At 46.5% G+C, this 17,980-nt stretch overlaps 1 long non-coding RNA gene and 1 pseudogene across 1 annotated transcript; one reads left to right on the forward strand and one right to left on the reverse strand.

Annotated features, from left to right (window-relative positions):
• Positions 1 to 503: 503 nt before the first annotated feature.
• On the reverse strand, positions 504 to 1,768 carry LOC100355003 (Y-box-binding protein 1 pseudogene; annotated as a pseudogene).
• A 1,298-nt stretch (positions 1,769 to 3,066) lies between these two features.
• LOC138847376 (uncharacterized) lies at positions 3,067 to 17,112 on the forward strand. Its single transcript, XR_011385141.1, has 3 exons — positions 3,067 to 3,152; positions 8,324 to 8,485; positions 16,982 to 17,112. It is a non-coding gene; the product is annotated as an uncharacterized lncRNA (long non-coding RNA).
• The last annotated feature ends 868 nt before the right edge of the window (positions 17,113 to 17,980 follow it).

A 17,980-nucleotide genomic window follows, 5' to 3' on the forward strand; every position in this document is an offset into this window, starting at 1 on the left:
TGTGCTACTGCTCCCTGCGTACCTCACCACAGACTTTCTCACGTTTGTCTCGCAGCTCTGTAAGTGAGCACTTCTAGGGAACTTGGAATCTGTTCTGGACGCTTTTATTCCTCCTCCTGAATAATGTGTAAAAGGAAAAACTCCTGACCCTCTCCCACATCCCCTAGCATTCTCTGAAAGTATTGTTATTATAATATAGAAATATTACATATAAACTCTTTTTAAAAAAAGATTTATTTGGAAAATGTGGTGGAATGAGAAGGCCATGCCAAGATGGCTGCTGACAATGGAACCTGACTGGCAACAGGCTGTGATTGGTTAGGGCATAGACCGCCCCTTGACCAGATTGGTTGCCTTGGCTATTTAAGGTGCTGTACCAACTGAAATAAACGAGTCTGCGGGCTGCTCTCCTCTGCTCTGGTTTCACTCGACTCCCAGAGTCTGTGTGGTGACTCTGCGCCTCTTTTTTTTTTTTTTTTTTAAGAACTTTATTAGCAGGTGCTTGCAGTTTGTTGACTTTTTTGAAAAAATCAAGTTGTAAACTTTTATTACAAATTAAAAATGAAGTTCTTAAAAATCTCGACCAGATATGAAACAATTTAAAAACCTTTAAAGGAGTATTGAGAAAAACCAGGCTTTTTTAAAAAAACACGTTTGTCGTTACCAAAAAGAGACATCTTTAGGTAAAAATAATAAAAACCCCATGCTGCATAGATAATGCAGACAGTTCTAGTAATCTGGTCAACCGGCAAAAAGCAAGCACTTAAGGTCTTCAGCTCCAATCTTTTGTTCATTTCTTATTGCTGGAATTTCATTTTCATTTCTTCTTGTTGGATGACTAAACCGGATGGTGGTAGAGATGTTAAGCTGGCATTTACTCAGCCCCGCCCTGCTCAGCCTCAGGAGCAGCTGGTGATCGGCTGCTTTTGTCTCTTTGCCGTCTTGTGGTTTAGGGTCATCTGGGTGTCTGCGTCGGTAGTTGAAGTTGCGGCGGTACCGATGCTGAGGTGGCTGCTGACCCTGGGTCTCATCTCCTTGGTTTTCCTCATCTTCTTCATTGCCGTCCTCTCCAGGCTGTCTTTGGCGAGGAGGACCTCTGCGGAATCGTGGTCTATAACCCCGATACATATTCTGTCTCGCTGGTCAGTCTTGTTCTCCTGCACCCTGGCTGTCAGCACCTTCCATCACTTCTCCCTGCACAGGAGGGTTGGAATACTGTGGTCGACGTCCATAGGGTCTCCGCATGTTAGTAAGGCGGGAACCTTCACCTGCAGTAGGGCCGGCGTTGTTGGGCCTGGCCTTCGGGCACACTCTCCGATCCCTCATTCTTTTCCCCACTCTCACTGTTCTGGTAATTCTGCTGCTAATTGTGTGGAGGACCCCTACGACATGGGAAGTGTCTACAATGGTTACGTCTGCTGCATATTTACTGCCTTGCACTGGAACTCCGCCAGGACCCATAACATTTGCTGCCTCCGCATCCTTTTCTCCTTCAACAACATCAGACTCCACAGTCTCTCCATCTCCTGCACTGCGAAGGGACTTCCTGGGGTTATTCTTCTTTATGGCAGTCTGGTGTACAAATAGGTCTTCCTTGGTGTCATTCCTGTTGATGAAACCGTATCTGTTTCTTACATTGAACCATTTTACTGTTTCCAAAACCTTCATTGCGCCGCCAATGTGAGGCCGCCCGGGCCACGGCTCCCTGTGGTGCCAGGCTTGGTTTCGGGGCGCTGAGGGCGGGGGCGGCGGGTGGCTGCTGGGTCATGGTTGCGGTGATGGTGACTGGGATCGGCTGTGGCAGCTGCGGCTCCTCACGGGGTGTGATGGTAACTAGGCCGGCGGCGGCGGCAGCGGGGCTGCTCAGGGCTCTGTGGGGTCACTCTCCGCTCCCACTACCAATTGAACTCGACTCTGCGCCTCTTGCCCCCATCACGCTCCTCCTCTCAGAACGAATCCACACAACAGAAAGAGTTACAGAGGAAGAGAGAGAGAGAGAGAGCTCCTCCATCCTCTGGTTCACTCCCCAAATGGCCACAAAGGCCAGAGCTGAGCCAGGCCCAAGCCAGGAGCTTTATCCAGGTCTCCCACATGGTGCAGGAGCCCAAGCACTTGGGTCATCTGCTGCTGCTTTCCCAGGCGCACTAGCAGGAAGCTGGATCAGAAGTGGATCAGCCAGGACTCAAGCCTGCTCCCACATGGGATGCTGGCATCACAGGCAGTGGCTTTACCCCTTATGCCACAGGCCGGGCTCCTACATAGACATTTCTGATAAAAGTACAAAACCAAATTTATAAAGAACTACAGGCCAGCGCTGTGGAATAGCTGCCTATTAATAGCTGACTAATAGCAGGTAAAGCCACTGCCTGCAGCACCAGCATCCCATATGGGCGCAGGTTCAGGTCCCGGCTGCTCCACTTCCAATCCAGCTCTCTGCTGTGGCCTGGGAAAGCAGTGGAAGATGGCCCAAGTGCTTGGGCCCTGCACCCACGTGGGAGACCGGAAAGAGGCTCCAGGCTCCAGGCTCCTGGCTTTGGATCTGCGCAGCTCCGGCCACTGTGGTGAACTGGGGAGTGAACCAGTGGATGGAAGACTTTCTCTCTCTCAAACTCTGAATTTCAAATAAATAAATAAATAAATCTTAAAAAAAAAATAAGCTTCAGGTGCGTCGTTTCCGGGAGAGCCGGGGTTGGACCAAGTCGCACCTTGGTGCTTGGGTACCGAGTCTCGGAGGCTCCCTCCCAGCCTCTCCCTGAAGCAGCGCCCCTCTCTTCTCTTCTGGCTTTCCTCGGGAGCAGCCTGGCACCCTCTCTCTTCACCACCTTGCGGCGGGAGGAGAGCCCCGCCAAGCCCCCCAGTGGGGTCAGCGCGCGGGAATCCTGGCGCCCCGACGCGCCTTCGGGCGACGCCTCTCCCAGGTCAGTGGGGGATACTGGGGAATAATGCAAAGGAGAGCCGGGCCCGGGGTCTCAGAGAGAGGCAGGAGCCGCGGAGAGACGGAGGCGGCCGCCATGCTGTGAGGCTGCTCCGCCGCCCGCCCGCCCGTCAACCTCCAAGGGGGCGGGCCCGGAAGTGACGTCGCCTCCTGAGCCACCCACAGCCGGGTCGGTCCCGCTGTGCTGCCTCCAGGTTTCTGACGAAACTGTGAGGGAGTAAGTGTTATTTTAGGCGGCTAGTAAAAGAAATAGAATTATCAGTAATATTGATTTATTTATTTGAAAAGGGGAGAGAGAGCGCGCACCCATCCACTGGTTCGCTCCCCAAATACCCACACCCGCTGAGCCTGCGCCAGGCTGAGGGTGGGCGTCTGGGACTCAATCCAGGTGTCCCCACCCCCCGACTGGCAGGGACCCAAGTCCCCGAGCAGTCACCACCGCCTCCGAGGGTGCGCTTCAGCAGGAAGCCGGGTCTTGGACCCAGGCACTTTGAAATGGGACAGGCGACCCGAGCAGTGTCTTCACCATAGCACCAGACGGCCCCTCCTCCCCGTCTAGTTGTCAATCATGTAATGTGACAGGTGATGTTGTTTTGCTGAAACTAAATTACTCAACCCAAGGAGGTGGATCCTGACTGAGCTTGGCCTGCTTATGGAGCAGTGGGTCAGGTTGACAATTTCCCAACGTTTCCGTATTTGAATATCCACGGGATCAGCGCTGTGGCGTAGCAGGGAAAGTCGCGGCCTGCAGCACCGGTTCAAATCCTGGCTGCTCTACTCCCAATCCAGCTCCCTGCTAATGGTCTGGGAAGGGCAGTGGAAGATGGCCCAAGGGCGCAGGGCCCCTGCCACCCAAATAGGAAACCTGGAGGAAGGTCCTGACCCCTGTGGCTTCAGCCTGGCCCAGTCCTAGCTGTTGTGGCCACTTGGGGAGTGAACCACTGGATGGAAGACCGTTCTCTCTGCCTCTCCCTCTCTGTAACTCTTTCAAGTAAACAAATAAATCTAAATAAATAAATAATTAATAATAATATCTACAGCACCTAGCTTTGGTAGTATGAGCTCTGGCGTCAAGCTGTGTGAGAAAGATCCAGGGTTCCACCACTTACTAACAGTGCCTTAGGCAAATGACTTTGCCTCTCTGAGCCATAATTTCCTGACAGTAGAATGGTATGGTGATGATAAATGTCTCCTAGGGAGACGGAGACTGAGACTGAAGTGAGATAATTCCTATAAAATGCTTGGCACAGCGCTGAGTCGTAGCAGTTACTAGGAGGAGAGGGAGGAGAGGGGGATGGGAAGTACTTTGCATCCTGTTAGGATGTCATCAGCCTTCACTTGATGCGAACGCTAATTCTAAGCATTAAATCCAACCCTTATATTGTTAGGCCTGTGACAATGAAAGTGGGTGCTGGCTCACCTCTGTGATGGTTACAAACACCAACCAAAACCTTGGTATTGTGGTGCTCATTAACCATGTTCCTAAATCTCTGCCTCTCTGACTTCTGGGCTCCTGAAAGTATTGGCCAGTGAGTGAGTTGTGAGCTGGGCCACAGTGTGTGATTCCTGGGCTGAGACATTTTAGCTCAGTTTCCCTGCGTCATGGTGAAACAGCAATATTGGTGTCGTCCTGGATTTTGTAAGGGGCTGAAATGGAACAGAGTGTGAGCTGATGTGTGATGGATATGCAATAGGAGGTAGCAGTGAATTCAGTTATGAAATGCTGAAGTTTGGGGGCTGTTTGTTCCTCTAGCACCCTCTAGCCTGTCCTGTCTGATACAGGCACTGAACTTGAGGATGATCTGAAATATAGTTATAATATTTGTATTATTAAACAAAACTAAAATGATCATAATCATAATGATATGATGGTTGTAGAAGAAAATGCACCGTGGCATAACAAGTAAAGCTGCCGCCTGCAGTGCCAGCATCCCATGTAGGCACCAGTTAGAGTCCTGGCTGCTCCACTTCTGATGCAGCTCTCTGCTATGGCCTGGGAAAGCAGTGAAAGATGGCCCAAGTGCTTGGGCCCCTGCACCCATGTGGGAGACCTGGAAGAATCTCCTGGCTCCTGGCTTCAGATCAGCCCAGCTCCGACCCTTATGGCCACTTGGGGAGTGAACTAGCAGATGGAAGATCTCACTCCCTCTCTCTCTGTGTAACACTGCCTTTCAAATAAATAAACAAATCTTTTTTCTTAATAAGTCTTTAAAAAAAAAAGGAAAAGAAAAATGTTCCTGGGGCAGGTGTAGCTGGTAAAATCACTACCTGCAATGCCAGCTTCCCATATAGTTGCCAATCTGTGTCCCAGCTGCTCCACTTCTGATCCAGCTCCTTGCTAATAGTCTGGGAAAGCCATTAGATGGAAGATGGCTCAAGTATTTGTCCCCTGTGCCCATGTGGGCATCCTAGAAGAAGCTCCTGGCTCCTGGCTTCGGCCTGGCCCATCTCTGGCCATTGCAGCCATTTAGGGAGTGAACCAGCAGATGGAAGATCAATGTGACTTTCAAATAAATGAGTAAATCTTAAGAAAGAAAGAAAGAAAGAAAGAAAGAAAGAAAGAAAGAAAGAAAGAAAGAAAGAAAGAAAGAAAGAAAGAAGAAGAAGAAGAAGAAGAAGAAGAAGAAGAAGAAGAAGAAGAAAGAAAGAAAGAAAGAAAGAAAGAAAGAAAGAAAGAAAGAAAGAAAGAAAGAAAGAAAGAGCCAGCGCTGACGCTCAATAGGCTAATCCTCTGCCTGCGGCGCTGGCACACCGGGTTCTAGTCCCAGTCGGGGCACCGGATTCTGTCCCGGTTGCCCCTCTTCCAGGCCAGCTCTCTGCTTTGGCCAGGGAGTGCAGTGGAGGATGGCCCAGGTGCTTGGGCCCTGCACCCCATGGGAGACCAGGAGAAGCACCTGGCTCCTGCCATTGGATCAGCGCGGTGCGCCAGCCGCAGCGGCCATTGGAGGGTGAACCAACGGCAAAGGAAGACCTTTCTCTCTGTCTCTCTCTCTCACTGTCCACTCTGCCTGTCAAAAAAAAAAAAAAAAAAAGAAAGAAAAAAAGTTCTTGGGAGATGTATTGTATTTCGGAGGGCTTAGGGATAGAAAGTCTTCAGACTTTTTAACTTATATTTAATTGAGTCAACAAAAGTGACACAGAAAGATACAGCAAAAGGTGAATAATTTGCATGCTAAGTGAATATATACTGTTCTCTCTACTTTTCTGAAGGGTTGAAATTTTAAAAGAGAAGCGAAAATTATCACAAAGAACTCAAGGGGCCCCAAGATTTTTTTTTTCTACAGGCAGAGTGGACAGTGAGAGAGAGAGACAGAGAGAAAGGTCTTCCTTTGCCGTTGGTTCACCCTCCAATGGCCGCTGCGGCCGGTGCGCTGCGGCCGGTGCACCGCGCTGATCCGATGGCAGGAGCCAGGAGCCAGGTGCTTCTCCTGGTCTCCCATGGGGTGCAGGGCCCAAGCACTTGGGCCATCCTCCACTGCACTCCTGGGTCACAGCAGAGAGCTGGCCTGGAAGAGGGGCAACCGGGACAGAATCCGGCGCCCCGACCAGGACTAGAACCTGGTGTGCCGGCGCCACAAGGCAGAGGATTAGCCTATTGAGCCGCGGCGCCGGCTGGGCCCCAAGATTATGTCTTCCATTCCTGCTTTGAGAATCAGCTATAGCCAGTGGTGGGTACTGAAGTTTTTTTCAGTAGGGAAATGACAGGGTCAGATGTTTTTATCCAGAAGGTCAGTCTGGTGGCAGGAGGACAACCTGGACCAGTTTGTGGCAGTTATGTAGGCTAGAGTGACAGGGATAGGAGGGCACAATGAATTTGAATAACTCTGAGCAGTAGAGTGGACAAGGCTTGAGCAGGGAGTCAGTTACCTTCTTCCAGAATCTACCTTTGTGCTCTTCAGTGTAGTGTCCACCAGTTACATATGGATATTTCAATTTGCCTAATAATAATTACATAACACTAAAAGTTCCATTCCTCGGCCATACTGGCCATGTTTCAAGCAGCCAATAGCCACACCTGGAGGATTAATCCATTTTCTGTGGCTATAAAAAAAATCTCAGGCTGGTGCTTTGTAAAGAAAAAAAAAAGACATATTCAGTTCACAGTTCTGGAGGTTCAAGAACATGGTGTCAGCCACTCTGGTATTTTGGGAGAAAGTCACTTTAGTGGAACTTTGAAGATGACAGCAAAGTCGAGAGGGATATCTTGGAGGGTAGCTGAGCCTGATGGGACGGGAGCATTCTCTGCTTCCCCAGAAGAAAGACAGTGGGTGGCCTCTTGCCTCTCAACTCTGTCAGTTCTCCCCAAATTAATTTATAGATTTAATGGAATTTATATATTCAATGGAACACAATAAAAGTTCTAGCAGTGTTTTTTGTTTTTGTTTTTGGTATATGTGTGTGTGTGTGTGTAGATTAGCTAGGTGATTCTAATATTAAATGGAATTGTAGAATTACCAAGAGAGCATCAAACAACAAAGCTGGAGGACCTGACACTCGCAGGCACTGAGGCACATCTAACAAGTGGCAGCAAATAAGACAGTGTGATTCTGGTGCAAGGCAAACAAATAGATCCAGGGAACAGGACACAGAGTCCAGAAACATCCTCACCTAGATGGTCACAGATTGGTAACAAGGGTGAGCCTACCCTGCCATGGGGGAGGGGCCATCTCTTCAACAAATGGTCTGGGTGAATTAAATTGCTGAACAGCGATTGATTCATAGCTCGCAACATACACAAACATTAATTGTAGATAATAGTCTTAAATTTGACACACATCATGAATCTAGGAGAAAAGTGGGAGAATATTTCATGACCTTGGGGTAGGCAAAGATTTCTTAAACAAAAAGCAGAAAGAGTAACTATAAAGAAAAGATAGATGAGTGGAGTGTAAGTAAAATTATAGACTTCCATTCATCAGAAGGCAATGTTAAGAGAAAAAGCAGGATGCAGAGAGAAAGAAGATTTCATATTAAATATATTTGGCAAAAAAAAAAAAAATGTGTCCAGGAGCAGATGTTGTGGTGTGGCTAAACCACCTCTTGAGATGTACACATCCCATATTGGAATGCTGGTTTGAGTCCTGACTATTTCCTATTTAGTTTCCTGCTTATATACTCCGGAGGCAGCAGATGATGGCCCTAGTACTTGGGTTCTGCCTCCCATCTGGGAAATCCGGATGGAATTCCTGGCTCTGGCTTCAGCCTGGCTTAGCACCAGCTGTAACAAGCATTTGGGAAGTGAACTAGTGGATGAAAGGTTTCTTTCTCTCCTATCTGTACTTCTGCCTTTCAATAGATAAATAAAGTAAAAAAAAAAAATCATACCTAGAATACAAATCAATCAGAAAAGACAGACGACCTTTTTTTTTTTTTTTTTTTTGGTATCAGAATACACATGACATAAAAAGTGTGGAATTCGATGGGATTGAGCACATCCACAGTATTGTGCAATCATCGCTTCTATCTGGTTCCAGGATTATTTCATCACCCAAATAGAAACTCTGTACCCAGTGAGCGGTCACTCCCCATTGCTCCATCCCTCAGTCCCTGGTAAGCACTAAATCTGTTTTCTGTCTTCTTGGATTTGCCTGTTCTGGACATTTCATACGAATGCAGTCATATAATATGTGGCCTTTGGGGTCTGTCTTCTTTCCCTTGGCGTAGTGTTTTCAGAGTTCATCCACATTGTACTCCATTCCTGTTAACTGCCGAATAATCTGTTGTATACCACGTTTTGTTCATTTGCTCAGCTATTGATGAACGTTGAATTGTTTCCATATTTCGACTGTTGTGAACAGAGTTTCTGTGAACATTTATATACAAGTTTTTGTGTGGATATGCGTTCAGTTCTTTTGGGGGATATACTTAGAAGTGGAATTGCTGAGTTATATGGCAATTTTACATTTAAATTATTTCCACTATTTTCCACAGTGACTGCATGACCCTATGTTCCCACCTATAGTGTATGAAGTTCCAATTTCTTTTTCAAAGAATTATTTACTTATTAAATTTTATTTAAGTTATGCAAATTTCATGTATTTATATTTTAATTTTATTTAAGTTATACATGTTTTATATATTTTATATATACAGATTTAGAAACATAGTGACACTCCCCCCCACACCCTCTCTCCCACCCATGCTCCAACGCTTCCTCCTTCTCTCTCTCACATTCCTACTCTTAATTTTTACAAAGATCTATTTTCAGTTTACTTAATGATCGTATAGTTAACCCTACACTAAGTGAAAGAGTTCAACAAATAATATGAAGAGAAAAAAAAACAAAACAAAACACTGTTCCTCTATGGAAGAGACAAGGGCTGTAAACAATCATCTTCCAATCTCAAAATGTCTATTTCACACCAATAGATTTCATCTCAGGTACTCTATTAGTTACCTCAGATCAGGCAAAACATGATTTCTGTCTTTCTGGGACTGGCTTATTTCACTGAGTATAATGGTTTCCAGTTGTGTCCATCTTGTCGCAAAAGACGGGATTTCATTTTTCTTTTTACATCTTAGTAGTACTCCATAGTGTATATATACTAAAATTTCTTTACCAGTCAGCAGTTGATGGACATCTGGGTTGATTCCATATCTTAGCTATTGTAAACTGTGCTGCAGTGAACAAGGGGGTACAAATAACTCTTTCTGATACTGATTTCTTTTGGTTTGGGTAAGTTCCAAGGAGTGGGATTGCTGGATCATATGGTAGGTCTATATTCAGATTTCTGAGGTATCTCCATACTGTCTTACACAGTGGCTGCACCAGTTTACATTCTCACCAACAATGGGCCAGGGTACTCTTTTTCCTACATCCTTGCCAGCATTTGTCATTTGTTGATTTCTGTATGTGAGCCATTCTAACTGGAGTGAGGTGAAACCTCACCATGGCTTTGATTTGCAGTTCCCAGAAGGCTAGTGATCCTGAGCACTTTCTCAAGTGTTCATTCTCTCGTTACTTTGCTGAGTGTTTCTTTCGCAGTGCAGAAGCTTCCCTGCTTGACGTTATCCCATTTGTCACTGCTGGCTTTTTTTTTTTTTTTTTTTTTTTTTTTTTTTTTTTGACAGGCAGAGTGGACAGTGAGAGAGAGAGACAGAGAGAAAGGTCTTCCTTTGCCGTTGGTTCACCCTCCAATGTTTGCCACGGCTTGGCGCGCTGCGGCCGGTGCACCACGCTGATCCGATGGCAGGAGACAGGTGCTTCTCCTGGTCTCCCATGGGGTGCAGGGCCCAAGTACTTGGGCCATCCTCCACTGCACTCCCGGGTCACAGCAGAGAGCTGGCCTGGAAGAGGGGCAACCAGGACAGAATCTGGCACCCCGACCCGGGACTAGAACCTGGTGTGCCGGCACCGCTAGGTGGAGGATTAGCCTATTGAGCCACGGCGCCGGCCCACTTCTGGCTTTGATTGCCTGTGTTTCTGGGGTCTTTTCCAAGAAGTCTTTGCCTATGCCAATGTCTTATAGTTTCCCCCAATATTATCTATTAATTTGATGGTATCAGGTTGTATATTTAGGTCTTTGATCCACTTTGAGTGGATTTTTGTGTAAGGTGTAAGGTATGGGTCTAATTTCATATTTTTTTAAATAAAATTTTATTTATTTATTTATTTGAGAGGTAGTTACAGACAGATAGAGGGAAAGACAAAGATAAAGTTGTTCCATCCACTGTTGACTCTCCAATAGCCACAGTGGCCAGAGCTACTGATCCCAAGCCAGGATCCAGGAGCTTCTTCAAGTCTTACACATGGTGCAGGGGTTGAGCACTTGGGCCACCTTATACTGCTTTCTCAGGCCATAGCAGAGAGTTGGATCAGAAGAGGAACAGCTGGGACTTGAACCAGCATCCATATGGGTACAGCAGGTGGAGGCTTAGCCCACTACACCACAGCATCAGCCCCTAGTTTCATTTTTCTGTGTGTGAAAATCCAGTTTTTCAAGCACCATTTGTTAAATAGATTGTCCTTGCTCCAGAGATTGATTTTACCTTCTTTGTCAAGGGTAAGTTGGTTGTAGATGCATGGATTGATTTCTGGAGTTTCCATTCTGTCCTGTTGGTCTACAAGTCTGTTTTTGTGCTAGTACCAGGCTGTTTTGATTATATCTGCCCTGTATATGTCTTTTTTTTAAAAGATTTATTTGTTTATTTGAAATTTATAAATATAGAGAGGCAGCATCATTTTTTTCTAGATCTGCAAAAAATGTCATTGGTGTTTGGGATTGCTTTGAATCTGTAAATTGCTTTTGGTAATACAGACATTTTGATGATGTTGATTCTTCCAACCCATGAGCATGGAAGATTTTTCCATTTTTAAATGTCTTCTTCTATTTCTTTGTTTAGTTTTTGTAATTTTCATTGTAGAGCTCTTTGACATCCTTGAATAAATTTATTCCAAGGTATTTAGTTCTTTTTGGAGCTATTGTGAATGGGACTGATCTTAAAAGTTCTTTCTCAGCCATTTTCTTACAAAAGCTGTTGGTTTTTCTGTGTTAATTTTATATCCTGCCACTTTACCAAACTCTTTTGTGTGTTCCAATAGTCTCTCAGTGAATTCTTTTGGATCCCCTATATATAGAATTATGTCATCTGCAAATAGGGATAGTTTGACTTCTTCCTTCCCAATTTGTATCACTTTGATTTCTTTTTCTTGCCTAATGGCTCTGGCTAACACTTCCAGGACTACATTGCATAGCAATGGTGAGAGTGGACATCTTTGTCTGGTTCTGGATCTTGGGGGAATGCTCCCAGCTTGTCCCCATTCAATAGGATGCTGGTCATGGGTTTGTCCTAAATTGCCTAGATTGTATTGAGGAATGTTTCTTCTATACCCAATTTGCTTCAGGTTTTCATCATGAAAGGATGTTGTATTTTATCAGATCCTTTTTCTGCATCTACTGAAATAAAAATATGGTTTTTATTCTTCAATTTGTTAATGTGATGTATCACATTTATTGATTTATGAATGTTGAACCATCCCTGCATACCAGGGATAAATCCCACTTGATCCAGGTGAATGATCTTTCTGATGTGTTGTTGGATTTGATTAGCTAGTGTTTTGTTGAGGATGTTTGCATCCATGTTCATCAGGGAAATTGGTCTATAGTTCTCTTTCTCTGTTGTATCTTTTTCTGCTTTAGAGATTAAGGTGATGCTGGCTTCACAGTAGGAGTTTGGGAGGATTCCCTCCCTTTTAATTGTTTTGAATAGCTTGAGAAGAATTTTAGTTAGTTCTTTAAATATCTGACAGAATTCAGTGAAGCCATCAGTTAAAGATTTATTTATTAATTTATCCAGAGGCAGAGTGACAGACAAAGAGGGAGAGACAGAGACAGGATCTTCTATCTGCTAGTTCACTTCCCCAGTGCCTGCAATATTTGGGGCAGAACCAGGCGAAAGCCAGGGACTAAGAACTCCATTTGTGTCTGCCATAGTGTTGGCGGGAACCCAAGCATTTGGGTTATCTTCCACTGCCTTGCCAAGTGCATTAGCAGGGAGATAGATCAGAAGTGGAGCAACCAGGACTTGAACTGACCCTGACCTCACAGATTCATCAGAATCATTCCATTGAGGTGGGGACTGCCATCAACCCCCTGGTCAGCTTGCACCTGTGAGCCTCCTGCACTTGCCTCTCGCTGGGCTTCTATTTGGAGCAGGGCAACGTGGCCCCCCTGGAGAGCACGGGTGGCTTCTTTCACAGGTAAGCTGAGGAGAAGCCTGAGGGCCCCGAGCACCTGCTGAAGATGCAAAGCCCGTGCAGCAGCAGTGCCCTCTTCTAGCGCATGCAGAAACCTTCTCAGGATGAGTGGGCAAACCCCTAGATGCCATGGAAGCCACCTCGGCCCTGGAGGAGACCCTGAACCAGGCCCCTTTGGAACTTTATACCTTAGGTTCTGCCCACACACACCCTTGTCTCCATGACTTTCTGGAGAACCACTTCCTGCCTGAGAAAGTGAAACTTCTCAAGAAGGCGGAAAACTACCTGATTAAGCTCTGCAGGCTGGTGGGGCCCCAGCAGGGCAGGGCTGGGCGAGTCTCTCTTCCACAGGTTCACCCTCAAGCACAGCCTGGAGCCTCCAGAGCCCAGTGACTCTGGCTCCTTGCACCCTGGTTTCAGGGCTCTGCCTGAGACCCTCCCTCCAGCCACGTGTTAATAGGCAATGGGTTAACAGTCCTGGAGCCCTCTCCCAAGCCTTAGGCCAAACAGGAATAAAGCTTTTTGTGTCAAAAATTAAAAATGTTTTGAATAAAAACATTTACTAAACATAGATCATAATCTAACATAATACCAAAACCAAAAACCTTTCAGAAGGAAACAATATTGGTGACCTCAAGTTTTGCAAATAGTTTTTAGATATAGTACTAAAAACAGTAAAAACTGGATGTCACCCAAACTTAAACCTTCTACTCTTCAAAAACAGTTAAAAGAATAATGACACAAGGGCCAGCGCTGTGGTGTAGCGAGTAAAGGCCCTCCCTGCCTCTCTCTCCCTTCCCTCCCTCCCTCTCTCCCTCCCTCCATCTCTCTCTCCCACCTCCCTTCTTCCTCTCCTTCTGTTCCTCCCTCCCTTCATCCCTCTCTCCCACCTTCCCTCATTCCATTCTTCTCCTTTGCTCTGTAACTGTACCTTTCTTTTCTCTCTCTTTCTTTCTTTCTTTCTTTCTTTCTTTCTTTCTTTCTTTCTTTCTTTCTTTCTTTCTTTCTTTCTTTCTTTCTTTCTTTCGACAGGCAGAGTTAGAGAGAGAGACAGAGAGAAGGGTCTTCCTTCCATTGGTTCACCCCCCAAATGGCTGCTATGGCCAGTGCGCTGCGCCGATCCGAAGCCAGGAGCCAGGTGCTTCCTCCTGGTCTCCCATGCAGGTGCAGGGCCCAAGCACTTGGGCCATCCTCCACTGCCTTCCCGGGCCACAGCAGAGAGCTGAACTGGAAGAGGAGCAACCAGGGCAGAATCTGGTGCCCCAACCGGGACTAGAACCCGGGGTACCGGTGCCGCAGGCGGAGGGTTAGCCAAGTGAGCCATGGCACCAGCCTGTAACTGTACCTTTCAAATAAATAAATAAATCTTTAAAAATAAAATAGGCAAAAGGCATGCAGGCACTTCACACACACAAATAAAGAATATCAAAAATGACCAATTGACATGTGAAAAAGTACTCGACATCTTTCGTCATTAGAGAAAGGTAAATTAAAGCCATGAATAAGTCACCAGAATAACTAAATTTAAAAAGCTTGCATATCAAGTATTGGTGACAAACAACTGGAACTCTCTTATTTTGTTGGTGGGCATGTGTTTTAAGCCACACACCTCGAAAAGATATTTGGCAGTAGTATAGACTCATATGCTCTGTGACCCAGCAATTCCACTCCTGGGCACATACCTAACAGAAGTGAGAGTTATTTCTATCAAAGGATATATTCAAGAATGTTCTTTGGGGGTGCCAGTGTTGTGGCAAAGAGGATTAAGCATCTGCCTACAACTCTGGCATCCCATACAGGTGCCAGCTCAAGACCCAGCTTCTTCACTTCTCATCCAGCTACCTGCTAATATGCCCAGGAAAGCAGTGGAAGATGGCCCAAGTGCTTGGACCCAAGTGTGGGAGACCCGATGAAGCTGCTGGCTCCTTGCTTCAGACTGGCCAAGCTCTGATGGTGCAGCCTTTTAGGGAGTGAACCAGTGGATGGAAGACCTTTCTCTCTGACTCTCTCTCTCTGTATGCATCTCTTCCAATTGGAATCTGGTCTCCCAGATTTGGCTACTGTGGCATTTCTAGTGCCAATAACAGTAGTGCCTCGCATAGAGGAGAGGTTACATGAGTGTTTGTGAAATGAATTAGAGATGGATGGGGTAGCAGTTGTGGTAGCCAAGTGCTACCAAGCCCAGCATCTGGCAAATGGGAGTAGCGAGATAGATGGTAAAGGCCCAACACTGATGTAGTGGGCTAAGCCTCTGCCTGCAGTGCAGGTATCAAATATGGGCTCAGGTTCTAGTCCTGGCTGCTTCTCTCCAGATCCAGCTCTCTGCTATGGCCTGGGAAAGCAGTAAAACATAGCCCAATTGCTTGTGCTCCTGCACCCACGTGGGAGACCCAGAAGAAGCTCCTGGATCCTGGCTCCTCCCTTTGGATCAGCCCAGCTCTGGCCATTGCAGCCATTTTGGGGGGTGAATCAGTGGATGGAAGACTTTTCTCTCTGTCTCTCCCTCTGTCTGTAACTCTACCTCTCAAGTAAATAAATAAAATTTTTTTTTAAAAAAAGAGAAATAGGTAGTAAGGAGCATCAGCATCGTCATCACCGGTTCTTAATCCTTAGGGTACTTGGCATATAAATAACTTACATTTAAAAGAGGAAAGACCATTCATGTGTATTTTTACTGCTTTTTGGATGGGCTTTTTTTTTTGTTTGTTTTTTTGTTTTGTTTTGTTTTAGCATGTACAAGGGTACTTTAAAAAGTTCTTGGAAGGGGGCCAGCACTGTGGCGCAGCAGGTTAAAACCCCCGGCCGGTAATACCAGCACCCCACGTGAGCACTGATTCAAGTGCCGGCTGCTCCACTTCCAATCCAGCTCCCTGGTAATGTGCCTTCAAAAGTAGTGGAGGGTGGCCCAAATTCTTGGACCCCTGTACCCTTGTAGGAGACTCGGAAGAAGCTCCTGGCTTTGGATCAGCCCAGCTCCAGCCATTTGAGGAGTGAACCAGTAGATGGAAGATCTCTCTCTCTCTCTCTTGCATTCAATAAATAAAATATTTTTTAAAAAGTTCATGGGCCGGCGCCGCGGCTCACTAGGCTAATCCTCCGCCTTGCGGTGCCGGCACACCGGGTTCTAGTCCCGGTTGGGGCGCCGGATTCTGTCCCGGTTGCCCCTCTTCCAGGCCAGCTCTCTGCTGTGGCCAGGGAGTGCAGTGGAGGATGGCCCAGGTGCTTGGGCCCTGCACCGCATGGGAGACCAGGAAAAGCACCTGGCTCCTGGCTCCTGCCATTGGATCAGCGCGGTGCGCCGGCCGCAGCGCGCTGGCCGCGGCGGCCATTGGAGGGTGAACCAACGGCAAAGGAAGACCTTTCTCTCTGTCTCTCTCACTGTCCACTCTGCCTGTCAAAAATAAAAATAAAAATAAAAAGTTCATGGAAGGAGCAAATGTCGAGGCACAGTGGATTAAGCTGTTGCTTGGGTTGCCTGCATGCCATATTGGAGTGCTGGTTCGTGTCCCAGCTACTTTTCCTCCAATCCAGCTTCCTGGTAATGCATCTTGGCAGGCAGCAGAAAATGGCTTAAGGGCTTGGGCACCTGCTACTAATAGAATTCCTGGCATCTGGCTATAGCCTGGCCCAGCCCTGACTATTGTGGGCACTTGGGGAGTGAACCAGAAGATGAAAGATCTCTGTCTTTCCCTGTTTTTATCTGTCTCTCTTTCAAGTAGATGAAAATAAAATAAGACTGTTTTGAAAATGAAATTAAAAGATAAGAGGCCGGCACCATGGCTCACTTGGCTAATCCTCTGCCTGCGGTGCCGGCACCCCGGGTTCTAGTCCCAGTCGGGGTGCCGGATTCTGTTCTGGTTGCTCCTTTTCCAGTCCAGCTGTCTGCTGTGGCCAGGGAGTGCAGTGGAGGATGGCCCAAGTGCTTGGGCCCTGCACCCACATGGGAGACCAGGAGGAAGCTCCTGGCTTCAGATTGGCGCAGCGTGCCGGCCGTAGCAGCCATTTGGGGGGTGAGCCAATGGAAAAGGAAGACCTTTCTCTCTGTCTTTCTCACTGTCTAACTCTGCCTGTCAAAAAAAAAAAAAAAAAAAAAAAAGAAATTAAAAGATAAGAGTTCATTTTGGTGCAAAAAATTGAAATACATACATACAATGGGTCTTCACAAAGTTTATGAAAGTACTTGTTATGGAAAAAGCTGTGCATAGGTTTCAACATTTTTGCATCAAAATAAACATCTTTCAATTCTATTTTCCACAAACTTCTTGAAGTACCATTGTACAATGCTAGGTTCTTTTTAAGAAATGTATCTTTTAAGATTGCGTCTTTTAAGAAATGTATCTCTGTGGCAGGTGTTGTGTGCAGCAGTTAAGGCAGTGCTTGGGACACCCACACCCCAGATGCCAGATCTGAGTCCCGACTGTCCTGCTTCCTGCTGATGCTCACCCTGGGAGGCAGTAGGTGATGGCTCAAATATTTGGGTCCCTGCCACTCTTGTAGGAGACCCAGATGGACTTTCAGCCCCTCTTCCTCTCTTTGTTGCTCTGTATTTCAAGTGAATATGAAAAATAAATAAAGCTTAAAAAGAAGAAGTATGTGAGTCTGTGGTGAGGGTCCTGAGAGAATCCAGGAGTCGGGTCTAGGACTTTGGTCTAGCCCTGACCTCGCCACCAAGTGGCCCTATGTGTGCCCCGGAGATTCCCTTCCCTCCTATGGACCTTGCCTGTCTCCACTGTGAAGTAAAGAGCTGCATTGGTTAAGATCTTGAAGGTCAGCTCGGCAACTGGAAAATCTAACTCCCCTAGTGTGTTGTTCTTGTTTCCAGCACTAGGGGGCACTACACTCAGTATATTGGTACACATTACAGTTCCCGCTGTTAGATGAAGGGGTTGATGTACAACGATGATTGCTGTCAGTTTTGACTCCCTGTCTTCTTCCAAAGCCTTAGGCTCACACAGTCAAGCCTTCTACCAGGTTGGAGACAAACTTCTATCAAAGGGAGCTTGGCTGAATCACCCATGAAATCTTGGGTCCATCACTTTTGTATCTGTCATGGAATGCAGGTAACACATTGTGAAAGACAAGTGGGAACACTGAGTGGTAGGTTGAGGTTTTGTTCAGAAGAGATAAACAGTTTAGCAAAACTGTCCTGCTATGATGTCTGGCTCTGAGCAGTGTGTGGTTGGCGGTTCCATGGAAGCTGTGTGTAGGGAGACAGAGCTGTGGCCTGAATTCAGAAGAGTCTCAGCTTGTTCACCGATGTTTTATACGACCCTAGGGGAGCTGCGTCCCCTCTGAGTATCAGCTTTCTGTCTGCGAATTCCACAGAGAAGGAGAGACCTATCCAAGAT

Source organism: Oryctolagus cuniculus, chromosome 21 (assembly GCF_964237555.1).
Source record: "Oryctolagus cuniculus chromosome 21, mOryCun1.1, whole genome shotgun sequence".
Taxonomy (NCBI): Eukaryota; Metazoa; Chordata; class Mammalia; order Lagomorpha; family Leporidae; genus Oryctolagus; species Oryctolagus cuniculus.